The sequence below is a fragment of the Mustela erminea genome, chromosome 7, assembly GCF_009829155.1.
Source record: "Mustela erminea isolate mMusErm1 chromosome 7, mMusErm1.Pri, whole genome shotgun sequence".
Lineage (NCBI taxonomy): Eukaryota > Metazoa > Chordata > Mammalia > Carnivora > Mustelidae > Mustela > Mustela erminea.
This window is the reverse complement of record NC_045620.1, coordinates 34,266,893-34,281,985: the sequence shown is the minus strand read 5'-3', so window position 1 is coordinate 34,281,985 and position 15,093 is coordinate 34,266,893.

Here is a 15,093-nt window from a genome sequence, read left to right as displayed (position 1 = left end):
AGAATAGAATTCAGGGGGATCCTTTTACGGGGATGGGAAATACATCCCATCTTTTGGTAATTTTTAGCTGCATTGTAGCACTTCCTATGATTGTGAATGAGGGCAACAGACCACAGCGACGTCTGTAGCATCTGTGCCGTTGTCGCTAGCAGACATCGCAGACATTTTCTTAGGGCGTGATAGTTGTGGCTGCTCTCTTGAAATTTTGTTTATATTCTTCACTCCCTGGTAATCACAGTAGTCATCATACCTACCACTACACATTGTTGTTCAAAGCATTCACAAAATATAAACCATAAGTTAGTTTTAAAATGTTAACTCTTTCAATAAATTGATTGTTTTGTAATCTATGTTTTTAAAAATTTTATTCATTTAAAACATCATTCTGAATGAAGGACTGATACATGTTATAGCATTGTTTTCTTTTCTTTTCTTTTTTGAGAGGTTGAAGGAGAGAGAGAGAGAGAGTGGGTGCACTTGCGCACATAGTGGGGGGTGGGGGGAGAGGGGGAGGGAGAGGGAGAGAAAATCTTACGCAGGCGCCATGTTCAACTGGGAGCCCAATGTGGGCTCAATCTCATGACCCTGAGACCAGGATCCTGAGGTCATAACCTGAGCTGAAATCAAGAGTCATCTTGACTGATATACCCAGGTGCCCCTGCTATAGCACTGTATTAAAAAAATTTAAAAAGTACCTAATTGTAGAGGACCACATATTGAGTGATTCCATTTCTATGAGAAATCCAGAAGAGACAGATCTGTAGAGACAGAAAGCAAATTAGTGGTGGCCAGGGACTGGGGGGAAGGGGAGCTAAGTAGTAGCTACTAAATGGGTAGGCACTTTCTTTTTAGGGTGAAGAAAACATGTTCTAGCATTAGATTCCAGTGATGGTTGTATGACTTTATAATAATACTAAAAAAAAAAAATATTGAATTTACACATTCAGTGTATAAATTTGATGGCATGGAAATTATATCTCAATCAAAGTGTTTAAAAAAACAGTGTTCTGAGAAGGGTCTTGTAGGCTTCCCCAGACTGCTCATGGTCCATCAGCACAAACACAAAGCTTAGAATCTCATGCTTGATAAATACACAGAGAGCTTCTGATTTGAATGGGGGAAAAAAATGGTAACGGCTAAGTATTGTGCGTTTAAGGAACTAAATTTAGATCATGAAATAAAGTAATGGGGAACTGCCAGGATGAAATGTGAGTATCAGGGAAAATTTTTCTGGGTCACTTTCAGAGGACTATAGTAACGAAACAAGGGGCTTGGAGGTCAACATTTGATCCATGGCTCTTTTTTCTGGGGTATCATATTTATCTTCAATTTTTCCAGTGAAGTCCCTGCTCTCAGGAAACCCCAGAGCAGAAAACAGTAGCAGCAACTTGCTTTCATTTTCTGCTCCCCTCAACCCCACAAAGACACCTCTGTGATGAGTGTAGACAATTCTTCTTCTGCCCCTTTTGTGGAGCCATCATCTCTGCCCATAAAGAGCTCTCTTTTGTTGCCTCTCTCTTAGGATGGTTAGTGGTGAGACCTGAAGGACAAATAATGGTTTTCGGGGTGTCTTTGCTTTAGACATCTTTCCCTAGACGTCTCCCCTTCCCCAGCAGGGGCCTTGACTTTTCCACAAAGATTCTCGGATGACCGGGTCCAGCTCGCCGTGGTGTGAATGATGACCTCCCCTTCTCCCTCACTGCTCATGGGGACCCCACATGAACCTCACAGTTCAGCATTGGGGCAGGCACAATTGGTGCCCTGCCTGGGCTCCACTGCAACTTTGGGGGGCACCTTTTTGAAAAATTTGAGTACAGTGGACACACAACATCACATTAGTTTCAGGTGTATGAGGCAGTGAAGTGACAAGTTTTTACGCTGTCCAATGGTAGCTAATATCTATCACTAGGTAACGCCATTATGGTGCCTTTCACTCGATTCCCTATGCTGTGCCTTTTATTCCTGTGATTTGCTCATCTCATAACTGGAAGCCTGTACCGCCCAACCCCCTTCACCCATTTTGCCCAACTGGAAGACACTTTATTCATGCAGGCAGCTTCTTATCTGAAGGACCCGCTACACTTTTGGGGTCTATTCAATGAGCCAGGGACAAGCTGCAGCCAATGACGGAACAGGAGTTAGTGGATAAATAACTTTGTTTTCTTCATCACTCAAGGAGATTATTCTCTGGGTGTACTCCCAGAAGGATTGAGCCCTAGGTATGCAAGAGGTCACCTGCTCAGTGCTACTCTCTTTATTACCTCCATTCCCTGTGTCACTCCATTGGCACCTTGCTTGTGCTTGTTGAAATCATCCCCCAAATAAACTTGTGGCATCCATGTTCTTATCTCAGGGTCTGACTTCGGGCAATCTTCCCTTGGGCGGGCATGCATGATGTATGGCTAAAGCAGATCTTTAAATATGATCGACAGCAGAGGGACCCGGCGTGTGACGCGCCCAGAGGCGAGCACATCCACTGGGAGTTCCACCCCCTCTGCCATTGCTCAGACATTTTCGGAGCTCTTCTTTTTGAACTGCCTTCAGTGCCCATGGAATATTGGATTTAGATTTCCAGAAATGTTCATGTGTTGAATGAGCATTAGCAGAATTGTTTTAAATTGCCAAAAACTAACCCAGGATAAGTTGGGTTATATAAGAGTGATTCACGTAGGTGGCGGAACTCGAAATCCCACTGATCAAAATTCCAAAGGGGGAATTCCAAGAATGTGTTAGCCAATTCACAAGAACCGTGAGGTGGGGACTGTCTGAATGTCCCTCAAGTGATGAATGGATAAATAAATGTTGTCTGGCCATGTGATGAGATACCATTCAGCAACACCCCCCCCCCCCAAAAAAAAAGAACACTGGTACGTGCTACAACATGGATGAACTTTGAAACTGTTAAGTGAAAGCCATTAGTCACAAAAGGCCACACACTGTATGATTCTCTTTATATGACACATCGAAAAGAGATAAGTCCTTAGAGAAAGAAAGTAGACTATGGTTGCCAGAGGGTAGGCAGTGATGGGAATGGGGAATGACTGCTTAATGCATGTGGAGTTTCCTTTCGGGGGCAATGAAAATGTCTTGGAACTCGATAGAAGTGGTGGGTGTGTGATACTGTGAATGTACTAAATGCCACTGAATTGTTGACTTTGAACTGTAATGGTTAATTTAATGTTGTGTGAATTTTACATCAATTCTAACAACAACAACAACAAAAAGCATGTATTAAAGTATGTATTAGTGAGATAGTAATGCTCTTCTATCCTTTTCCTGGAGGCAGAGATGCTATTCTAACGATTTGGTCGACTTAATGAGAACCAGCTCTGGTACTGTAGAGAAAGTCTGGAACAGGCCAGAGGGGCAGGACGTCTAAGGTTGGTTCAGAGTGGTTTGGAAAGCCGGGGCCATGAAGGACACTCTGGGCACTCTGTACCTCCCATCCCCCTTCATCCGTTTTGCTCAATTGGGGCACACTTCCTATTCACGCAGACAGCTTCTTCTTTTTTTTTTTTTTTAAGATTTTATTTATTTATTTGACAGAGAGAGATCACAAGTAGGCAGAGAGGCAGGCAGAGAGAGAGGAGGAAGCACACTCTCCACTGAGCAGAAAGCCCGATGCAGGACTTGATCCCAGGACCCTGAGATCATGACCTGAGCTGAAGGCAGCGGCTTAACCCACTGAGCCACCCAGGTGCCCAATGCAGACAGCTTCTTATCTGAAGGATCTGCTACACTGTTGGGGTCTAAAGGGTTTCTTGGCTGGAGCAGGGTATTCCACATGGCTGTGCTCAGCCTGGATAAGCCAGGGCTTCAAGGAGCCAGGGGCAATCTGGGGGTTCAGGGCAGTGGTGGCTCACCATCTGATAGGGAAGTGTCTCAAGATCTTGACAACTGGATAGCCTTCCTGGGCTATGCTGGTTAAGCTCTGCCCGCAGGGGATGATTGGGAGACTTGACCTCTGTGTTTGCTCAATAGGATCTCTGTCCAAGAACAAACCCTACTTCCATGGTCCAGAATGGGTAGGGGGGCTAGCATGAGTGAGCCCACCAGCCTTTTACCTGGCACCCCCCAGGCCCTGATGCCATTAGGACAGATACTCTGGTACAGGATGCTCACCTCTTTTCTATTCCCCTCCCCTTCCTACAGGCTGGGAAAATTCCTATTTTGGAATCCCATGGAAGCACAGATGGGAGGCTGGGCTCTACAGACTTGCTATTAAAAAAGTGGTCTGGGATCAGCAACTTAGCTGTCACTGGGGAGCTTGTCCGAAATGCAGAAACCTGGAACCTACCCCACTCCTGCTGAATCAGGACCCTCGGGTAATTTCTATGCACATTAAAATTTCAGAAGCTGAACTTTAAGAAACAGTGACTTAGGAAGCTCTCTTTTCTCAAAAATGTAGGTTTATGTCTCTCTCCCTTGCAGTTTTCTTACCGGCATCATTTCAAAAAAAAAATAAGACAAAACAAAACTGTCACTGTGCAGGGCTTATCTGGACAAAACCAAAGGTGCCTCATAGAAAGCCCATGATTTTTTTAAAGTCTCTTATTTCATCTTAGAAATTCCTATGAATTTTGCGCTTTATTTCCTGGTATATTGATGTTAACCTTAACATAAAATTGTTGTTTTTTACTTCCCAAATTTCTGAATGGAATTGAGGTTTCAGGAAGGTGCAATGTATTTTTACGCCCAATGGCTTTGTATCTCCCAGAATCTTGTACACACCATAGACTAAAAAGCAGATGTAAAGCGATTCAGGAAGTTTGTGAGTCCACAGGGAAACCATGTTAGGCTCTGAATATTTGTGTAAACACAAGGAGGCAGAAATATGATTGGGAGAGAAGACCTTTCTTTGGATTCTTTGCTCTAGGTACTGACTACAGAATACAAACAAAAATTCATGTGAGGTCTTCAACTAAAGCAGGAGAAAATTAGGATAGCTCCAGGAAAGATTCCTGGACTCAGTAACTGTCTTAGGATGACATCCCTCAAAGCAGAGCCTGAGACAAGGGTTGGGTGTGTATAATTTATTGAGGAGGCTTCACAGGGAGTGCGGCAAGCAGGGTGAGGCTGGGAGCTCAGCAAAGTTGTGGCCTTAGAGAAAGCCCAGACGTGGCTTGATTCACAGGAAGCTCTGGAGCATGAATGATACCCCAGAGTTATCTCACTTGAAGCAAGAGCACTGACATTTTGTTTCCCAATGTCAGGCAGTCATTGGTGCATCTGGGCAGCCTGGCATCTGTTCCTCTCAGGGCAGTTCTCTGGAGAAAGGGACCGTCTTTGTTAGCAGCAAGTCCTGAGGGCAGCCCTGTCCAGAGATCTGGGTAGGCCACCACAGCCTACCATCCCTCACAGTATCTAACATTGACCTTCCCATCATTTGCTTTCACTTAGAGATAGCATCTTGTTTGACTGTATATATGTCACTGTCATTTTCTCTTATAAACAGTTGCCGGGCATGACCGCTAGGGACAGCCACTGGTTTCTGCTCTTTGAGAATTTCGAAAACAAAATTCCCAAAGGTCCCTGGTGATTCCCACCCAATGCCTCACCCACTTGTCATCTCATTCAGGTGAAATTCCTGGGGTGGCTCCCTTCCTTCCCACTTTTGATTTCTGTGTAGTCCTGCCCCAACCACACCCATCAGTCCAGGGGAGCTTTTTCCTGAGCACAGAGGCCCAAGGAAATAACAAAAGAGCAGCCCTGGCCTTATCATTCTAGCTGATTATTTAAACAGCTGCCAGAAAACTGCAGCTGCCTTGGCAAGAGTCCAGGGTAAGGAAGGGAGTGAACCAACATCAGTGAGCACAGTCACTGCGACCACGGTGCAGGAAGGCACCCTTGAGTTTCAAGTGGCCTTTAGACTCGGAGATTGCAATCATCTTGCAATCACCTTGAGTGACTGGGAGTTGGGGAAGGTGGCCTCCCTCTAGACTGTGCAAAATCTGGCAACGGCTTCAGGAATGCAAGCCGTAATCAGGGTTCTTAGGTCAAAATTATCTGGACGCAGACACAGTGCTTCTCTTCTCTCGTTCACTTCTGTCCCAGCCTATTCCCCTCTCTCTGTACCTGTTCTACTCCCCAGGCAGAGAATGCAGGTGCCATGACTGGTGGGTTATGCTCCATGAGAGGAGCCCGAAGTGGTCTAAGCAGAAGTGAGGAATTCACTGTAAATATAAATTCCTGAGAATTTACAGTAAAATTTACTCCCAGTGCAATGATTTTATTTTTTACTGTTCCAAGAACTAATTCTAAGTGATAAATAGTATGTTTGTTATGTATGTAGTACATAGGTGTCCTTTCTGGGAATCGTAAGGAATTCCGGTTCTTTGCTATGTTGACTAATGATGAATAACACTTGGTCGGACCGTTCTTTTCCCATGGGGTCTTTCATCATTCCCACTTCAGAATATATTTTGGGAAATCTAGGATTTTGAATCAGTCTGGGTTCTCCATAGAAACAGAACCAATGGGAGATAGATAGATACTATACAGAATTGGCTCATACAATTATGTTGTCCACGATCGCCAGTTGGCAAACAGGAGCCCCAGGAAAGATGATGGTACAGCTCCAGTCTGAGTGCCAGGGCCTGGCACCCAGGAGATCCAGCAGCTCCATTGTGAGCCCAAGTCTCAAGGCAGGAGAAGAAAAATGTCCCGACCTGATGACAGTCAGGCACCCTCCTCAGCCTTATAGTCTATTCAGGCCCACCCATCTAGGGAGAGAATTCTTCCTTACTCAGTCTACCAGTTCAAATCTCATCCAGAAACACCCTGACAAACACATCCAGAACAATGTGGAACCTAATATCTGGACACCCCATGACCACATCAAGTTGACACGTGAAATTAACCATCACCGATCTATGACAACCTCCCCCAGGCTTTAGTATCCCAGGTTGGCTCCTAGTCAGCTCTGTCCTCCATAGATGTGAAAATCCACTTCTGGAGGCCCTAGTTTGTTCCTCTGTGAAATGAAAAACCTGAATAAAATAATCTATGAGATTCCAACCATATGATTTAAAATTATCTCATAAAATACCTAAAAAGGCACTCATGATCATATTTGACCTTTCTTTGGCCTTATATTTGGATTTGTATGCATTTATATGTATGAAGGTCTGGGATTATGATGGCAGAGAAAGAAAATTGCCTCTCAATAACTAATTCTAATCCAAGCAAAAGACTGTATCCCTAAATTTCTCTTAACTATGAGTGGCCAAAAAATATATGTAGGAACTGGCAGGTGGGACTTCCAGAAAAATTCCATTAGAAGGATACAAACAGCCAGAGTAGACCCTACGTTCTATTCCCCTTCCTCCTGCTTCTTACCTGGAACACAGGTGTATTATTGGGAGCTCCAGCAACCATTCTGAACCACAAAGACATCTTGAGATTGAAAACCATACATTAAAGATGGCAGAGCAAGAAAATGGAGAGAATCTAAGTTTCCTCTGACACCACAGAGCCTTCATAGTAGCCATAAATATCCACCTCTGAACTTCTTTTGTACGTTGGGGAAATGAACTGCCACCTTGTTTAAGTCACTATTACTTTCAAAGTCTTTAATAGGAGATGAATTTAAATTTGAACTGCTATCTGAGCAAGCCTAGCTTCTGATTTCCTCAAAATAGTATTTCTCAAACTTCAGCCTGTGTCAGAGATCTTGTTCAAACTCAGAATCCTGGGCGCAACCCCCCAGAGTTTCTGATTAAGTAGGTCTGAAATAGAGTCAGATAATCTGTATATCTAACAAATTCCCAGATGATGCTATTGCTGCTGGCCCCGGGATTACACTTTGAGAACTACTGTCTCAGTGTATCTCTAACCTATTTGGACAGAGGGAAAGAAACCTTCACCTCTTGCAAAATGATGTCACAACCTGAATTAAAGGGTCAGTAAAATGATATCTTATAAAACACATTTAAATTTTACTTCTGGGGGCACCTGGGTGGCTCAGTGGGTTAAAGCCTCTGCCTTCGGCTCAGGTCATGATCCCAGGGTCCTGGGATTGAGCCCCGCATTGGGCTCTCTGCTCAGCAGGGAGCCTGCTCCCTCCTCTCTCTCTGTTTGCCTCTGCCTACTTGTGATCTCTGCCTGTCAAATAAATAAATAATCTCTTTAAAAAATTTTTTTTACTTCTGAACTCATGATGAAGGGCACCTGGGTGGCTCAGTGGGTTTAGCGTCCGACTTCAGCTCAGGTCATGATTTCAGGATCCAGAGGCTGAGTCCCAGGGTGTGTTCCAGGCTCAGTGGGGAGTCCGCTTGTCCCTTTCCCTCTTCTGCCCCTCCCCTCCTCGTGCTCTTTTTCTCTCTCTCAAATAAATAAATAAACTCTTTATTATTTTTTTTTAAGATTTTATTTATTTATTTGACAGAGAGACAGAGAGAGAGGGAGCACAAGCAGGGGGAATGGAAGAGGGAGAAGCAGGTTCCCCGCTGAGCAAGGAACCTGATGTGGGCCTCGATCCCAGGACCTGGGATCATGACCTGAGCCAAAGACAGCTGCTTAACGACTGAGCCACCCAGGCACCCAATAAATAAACTCTTCGAGAGAAAAACAAACACACAAAAACCCCCCCAAAACAACAAACTCTAATGAATGGCATCCTGGGAAGTTTTCATTTAAATGCATAGGAAATGATGGGTCCCGTGTTCTTTCTCCAGAGCAAAGCGCTGAGCAGCAGAGTTGACATTATTTGGCCTCTAAGTACGTGGCCAAGAAATGGCAATATGGAATTTTGTGGGTGTTGCCATTTTAAATGTGTGGTCTTGCTGCTTTCTGTTCTCTCAAAGAAATATCTATTCATGTTTATCATAGTCTCAAATGCTCTCTTTATTGGTATCAGGAGCTGGAGCAAGTTTTTTTCCCTGCAGAGAGCTGAAGAAGATAAACAATCAGGCCCAATTTAACCCAGTGTTTTGGAAAAATCACCTCATGATGTCATTTAGCCTGAGGAAATGTCACTTTCCCAAGTCTCCTCAGGGCAGCACCCTGTCCCTTGTTTCCGGAAGGGAACAGTGTGCCTGAGGAGGTTTCCTTCTCCCACTGCTTGGGTTCTCCAGTGACAACTGGGAAACTCAGTAACCTGTGCAGAAATCTTCCAGAACAGCCTCCCGGGGTGGGAGTGCTGCCTGTTGGAGCACAGAGCAGCCTGTTTCCCTGAGAGTGGCTTCCCAAGCCCAGCATTACACCAGCATCAGTCATGGGCATCTCTTACCGTGATTGGAGCAGGAAATCCTGTGCTTCAAGACTGTGGTTTTTCTTTTTGTTTGTTTTTTTAAAGATTTTATTTATTTATTTGACACAGAGAGAGAGATCACAAGTAGGCAGCGAGGCAGGCAGAGAGAGAAAGGGGGAAGCAGGATCCCTGTTGAGAAAAGAACCTGATGTAGGGCTTGATCCCAGGACCCTGAGATCATGACCTGAACCGAAGGTAGAGGCTTAACCCACTGAGCCACCCAGGCACCCCAGGACTGTGGTTTTTGTGTTCAGATTTTTAAGGAGAAAGAAGTTTAAGTCAGGTGGATTCAGGCCTCAGCATTCCTGGTCTTTCCAGCCCATATGCCCCTGGGCTACCTCTTCAGACATTTCCCACAAGCATGGCTCCTTGCCTCAGGCAGAAAGAATCCCACCCAGGTCTGAGCTCTGTGTATTGAACCTTTTGCTTCCACTCTTTTGCGCTCTGGCCACTTGGCACAGACTAGGTGCTCAATAAAAGTTTGTGGAACAAGTGGGTAGCCCATGTGCAGTGGGTATGAATCAGTTGTGGCTGCCTGAGGTAACCGACCTCACGTTTTTCTTCTTTTCTTCCTCTCTTCCTCTCATTTTTTTTTTTTAAGATTTTATTTATTTATTTGACAGAGATCTCAAGTAGGCGGAGAAGCAGGCAGAGAGAGAGGGAGGAAGAAGCAGGCTCCCCGCTAAGCAGAGAGCCTGATGTGGGGCTCGATCCCAAGACCCTGACAGTATGACCTGAGCTGAAGGCAGAGGCTTTAACCCACTGAGCCACCCAGGTGCCCTTCCTCTCATTTTTCGTTCTTTTCTTCATGGAATACTATGGGAGCTCCAAGTCACTATTTTATTAAGACATAATCACATACAGTGAGTAGACAAATCTTGGGTGGATTGTCACCTGAATGAAGAACATTTCTATCATCCCAGAATGTCCCACTGAACCCTTCTTTAGTCACTTGTTTTCCACCTCAATCTCCAAAGAAAAATCTCTCTTCTCATCTCTGCCACTATAGATTGGATTTCCTTATCTGTGAACTTCATATAAATGTCTGACTTCTCTCCTAACAACATAGCATTTTTGAGATTCAGATGGCCCCTTTCTTAATTTTCTTAGAAATCAAATTGTCTGACCTTGAGCCCCTGTGATATTGGGCTTCTGGACATTCATCTGTCAGTATAAGGGCCCTCTTGCCCAGCCTCAGCGACAAGGTCATGGCAAATCTGAAGTGGGAAGAAGGGGAGGTCTCAGGCCCAGAAGCCTTTGGTGAGGGCCCTCCCTTCCTCTTTCCACATAGGTTGGCCCATTGTCTGAGCCTGCCATGCACTTGGAAACTAAGACCACTGGGAGCCCTACAATTCTGAGATGAGGGACCTCTGCTGTGGCCCATGGCCTCTGTGCCTGGAGAATGTCTCCCACAATGTCTTCAAGCAACAGCTGTTGCTTGAAAGTTCTGCCCCACCTCAAGCCTCCATCTTGGATCCTCAATAGTGGGGGCCTCCAGACCTCCACTTGTTGTTCAGTCTAGGGTAATCGCCTCTCTCTTCCCCTCCTTCCTGTTCTCCCAACAACCCCAAGAGTCTGGCTCGGTGTCCCCTTTTCTTCCATTTATAAAAGCCAGGAATGAAATTATTTTCTCCTAGCAGCTTCTCTATATAGCCTTGCCTGGGCCTGAGAAAAAGGAACACAACGGCATCGCTGATGGGTACTCCTGGGAATAGTACCCCAGGACTTCACTTTAGCTGCTCTTTGACCTTCCAGAAAAATCTCGAGTCCACAATAAACTATTCACTTTTGTGAGTTATTAAAGTCACTCCCTTGTGAGCTATTTTAATTCCTTCTTCCTTATACTCACCTGGGGGAGGGGAAGAGGCGGAAGCAGGGGTAATAATTTAACACAACACCTCCCTTTAAGCTAAATACTTGCCCAATCCACACCAGCATCAGAACCACAGAACGCTTTGCGAGGAAAATGCACAACCCTGCTGACTGGGCTTACTTCAAAATCAAGGCCGCAAAACTCAAATGGGTCTGGAATCCTTTAATACTTTCCAAGAGTGTTCAGTTTCTTGATTTCCAAAACAACTCCTCCGAATCTTTTTCTCTCTCCTCAGACTTCCTCCCCAATTCCCTCCCCAGCGCCACACACCATCCATCTCCACCCCCTCAGCCGATAACCTGCCTCAGATTCCTGTGAGAAAAAGGAAGCAGCCAACCACAGCTCTAACAACTTGCTATTTCCAAATCTGCAAGGCACTGGCACCCACTCCCTCGGCCTCCTCGCCTCCTACCGAGGAGATCTGACATCTTCTGGATCTCCTGTCCTCTTCCTTTCCTTAAAAACTTGACTCCTGAAATTGAGTCTTTGTTCCTCCTGTATCACCAATTTCTCCCTCTTTAGAGATCTAGTCTCTTCAGCACACCGTGTCTTAACAAACATGTTCTCCTGGAACAATGATATTTGCTCCCCAGAGCTTCTATAACAAAGTCCACTGATGGAGTGGCTTCAAACAACAGAAATTTATTCTCTGACAGTTCTGGAGGCCAGAAGTCTGAAATCGAAGGGTTGGGAAGGCTGCCCTCCCTCCAAAGGCTCTAGGGGAGGCTACTTCCTTGCTTCCTCCAGCTTCTGGCAGCTCCAGGTCCTCCTGGGCTTATGGTAACGTAACTCCAATCTCTGCCTCTGTTGTCACGTGGCGTTCTCCCCTAGGGTGTGCCTGTCCTTGTCTCTTCTCTTTTCCTTATGTTTTGTTTTTTAGAAGGTTAATTCCAGTATAATTAACATACAATATTATATTAGTTTCAGCTGTACAATGCAGTGATTTAACAATTCTCTACATTATTCAGTGCTCATCACGCAGGTGCACTCTTAATCCCCTCCAGCTGTTTCATCCATTGCCCCACCCACAACCCCTCCAGTAACCATCTATTGTTCCCTATAGTTAAGGGGCTCTTTTTTGGTTTGTCTTTTTTTCTCTTTGGTTTGTCTTTTTTTTTTTTCTTTAATTCCACATATGAGTGAAATCATACAGCATTTGTCTTTCTCTGACTAACCTAGTTCACTTAACATTAGACTCTAACTGCATCCGTGTGGTTGCAAAGGGCAAGATCTCATTCTTTTTGATAGCTGAGTAATATTCCTGTGTGTGTGTGTGTGTGTGTGTGTGTGTGTACCACATCTTCTTTAGCCATTCATCTATCAATGGACACTTGGGTTGCTTCCATAATTTGGCTATTGTAAATAATGTTCCAATAAACATAGGGGTGCATATATCTTTTTGAATTTGTGTTTTCATATTCTTTGGGTAAATGTCCAATAATGGAATTACTGGATCATATGGTAGTTCAATTTTTAATTTTTTGAGAAACCTCCATACTGTTTTCCAATAGTGCACAAGGGCTCCTTCTTCTCTACATCTTCACCAGCACTTATTGTTTCTTGTTTTTGATTTTAGCCATTCTGACAGGTATGAGGTGATATTTCACTGTAGTTTTGATTTGCATTTCCCTGATAATCATTGATGTGCATCTTTCTTTTTTAAAGATTTTATTTATTTATTTGAGAGAGAGACAGTGAGAAAGAGCATGAGAGAGGAGAAGGTCAGAGGGAGAAGCAGACTCCCTGAGAAGGTGGAAGCCAAATGTGGGACTTGATCCCGGGACTCCAAGATCATGACCTGAGCCAAAGGTAGTTGCTTGACTAACTGAGCCACCCAGGTGCCCTAATGTGCATCTTTTTATGCATCTGCTAGCCATCGGTAGGTCTTCTTTGGAGAAATGCATTTACATACACATTCTGCCCATTTTTAAACTGGATTTGTTGTTGTTTTTTGGTGTTGTGTAAATTCTTTATATATTTTGGATACTAACTGCTTATCATATTATTGTTTATAAATGCCTTCTTTGATTCAGTTGGTCGTGTTTTTGTTTTGTTAATTGGTCTTTCCCTTTTCTTTCTTTTCTTTTTAAGAATTTATTTGTCTGTTTGTTTACTTAGAAAGAGAGAGAGCATGCACAATTTAGGAGAGGCAGAGGGAGAGGGAGAGAGAGAGAGAGAGAGAAGCTCAAGCAGATTCTGTGCTGAGCACAGAGCCCAGCTTGGGGCTTGATCTCACAATACCACCATCCTGACCTGAGCTGAAATCAAGAGTTGGTTCCTTAACTAACTGGGCCACCCAGGTGCCCCTCTTCTTACCCTTTTCTTAAAGATACTAGTCATACTGGATTAAGAGTTCACCTTACTCCAATATGATCTCCTCTTGACTAATTACATCTACAAAATCCCATTTCCAAATAAGTTCACATTCAGAGGAATCAGGAATTAAGACTTCAACATGACTTTTTAGAGGGCACAATTCATCCCAAAATAATCACCTATCTTCTTGTAGCTATTGTGCAATGCGTCTATAGTGTCCCCGCTTTGTGGAAGAATGGTTCATTGTATCCCCTGGTTGACCTCACTTAACCTTTTCACACAATCCATACTTCTTCCTCATTCCATTCCATGGATACTGCCTTTGTTAAGGCCACCAGTGACTCCAGGTTGCCAAATCCAACTGTCACTCCACTGATCCTGAACTTCAGCTCTCAGCACTATTGTACTATTGGTAACTTGTTTCTCTGGTCTCCATGCATAGCACTCTTTTGATCCTTGCTTCCCAACCTCACCTCTACTTCTCAGCCTCCTTTGCTGGCATCCCTTCTTCTATTTTTTTTAGTTTTATACTATGTTTTTTATTTAAGTACTTTTACACCCAATGTGGGGTTTGAACTCACAACCCAGAGATCAAGTATCACATGCTCTTCTGACTAAGTCTATCAGGTGCCCCTGGCATCTCTTCTTATTGACTTCTATAGGTTGAAATCCCCCAGAGGTCATTATTAGTCCCCTTCCCTCTCCTTCAAAACATTCTTCTTAGGTGACCCCCCCCCATCCATTCCCATGTTTCTAAACCAGCTCCATATCTATAGCCTAGTCTGTTCTCTGGATCTCTGAGCTCGCATAACATATATATATGTATATATATAACATATGTGTATATATATAACATATATATGTAAATATATATATATATTTTTAACGTGTCTACCTGGATTTATAATAGGAATCTGAAACTTAACATGGTCAGACTAGAATTCTTTGATTTTCCTTTCAAACCAGTTCTTGCCCTGTTCTTCAAATAAAAGGTATTACCATTTGCCCAGTTATCCACGTGAAAAAAAAATCTAGATTTGAGGTTTTTTTTCTCTTGCGCCTTTCTCCCCCAACGATCTCTACCCCACCCCCAGGTTCTATCTACTCCGTCTTCACAGTTTATATCTTCTCTGTCAGCCTTTCTCTGGTCCGGAACAAGCTGCCATCATCTCTCACCTGATGACTAACATAACCCCCCTAACTGGTCTGCCTATTTCCAGTCTTGCTTCTCAGAATTCACACTCCTTAAGGAAACCAGAGTGATTTTTTTTTTTTTAAGATGAAAATGAAAGGAATTCCCATGGCATTTGAGTGAAAGCTCATCTTTTTGTTTGGCTTACAAAGCCTCTTATAATCTGGCCTGTCTCCTTTCCGGTCTTATCTTGTGCTTGTCTTTCCTCATTCCTCATACTCCAAGTCCTGCAGCCTTTCTCTATTCCTTGAACTCTCCAAGTTTATTCTCTCTTTAGGACTTTGGCACTAGCTAGATCTTCTGTCCAGAATGCTATTTTTCTCTGGTCTTTGGCTGGCTGACCCCATTCAGTCAGACCTTAACCTAAATGTCACCTCCAAAAAAAGGTCAAAGTCAAGAAGCTGTGCAGACTCTAACTAAGCCTATCTCCTCACCCCGCTTTTAAAATAATTCTCTGATATC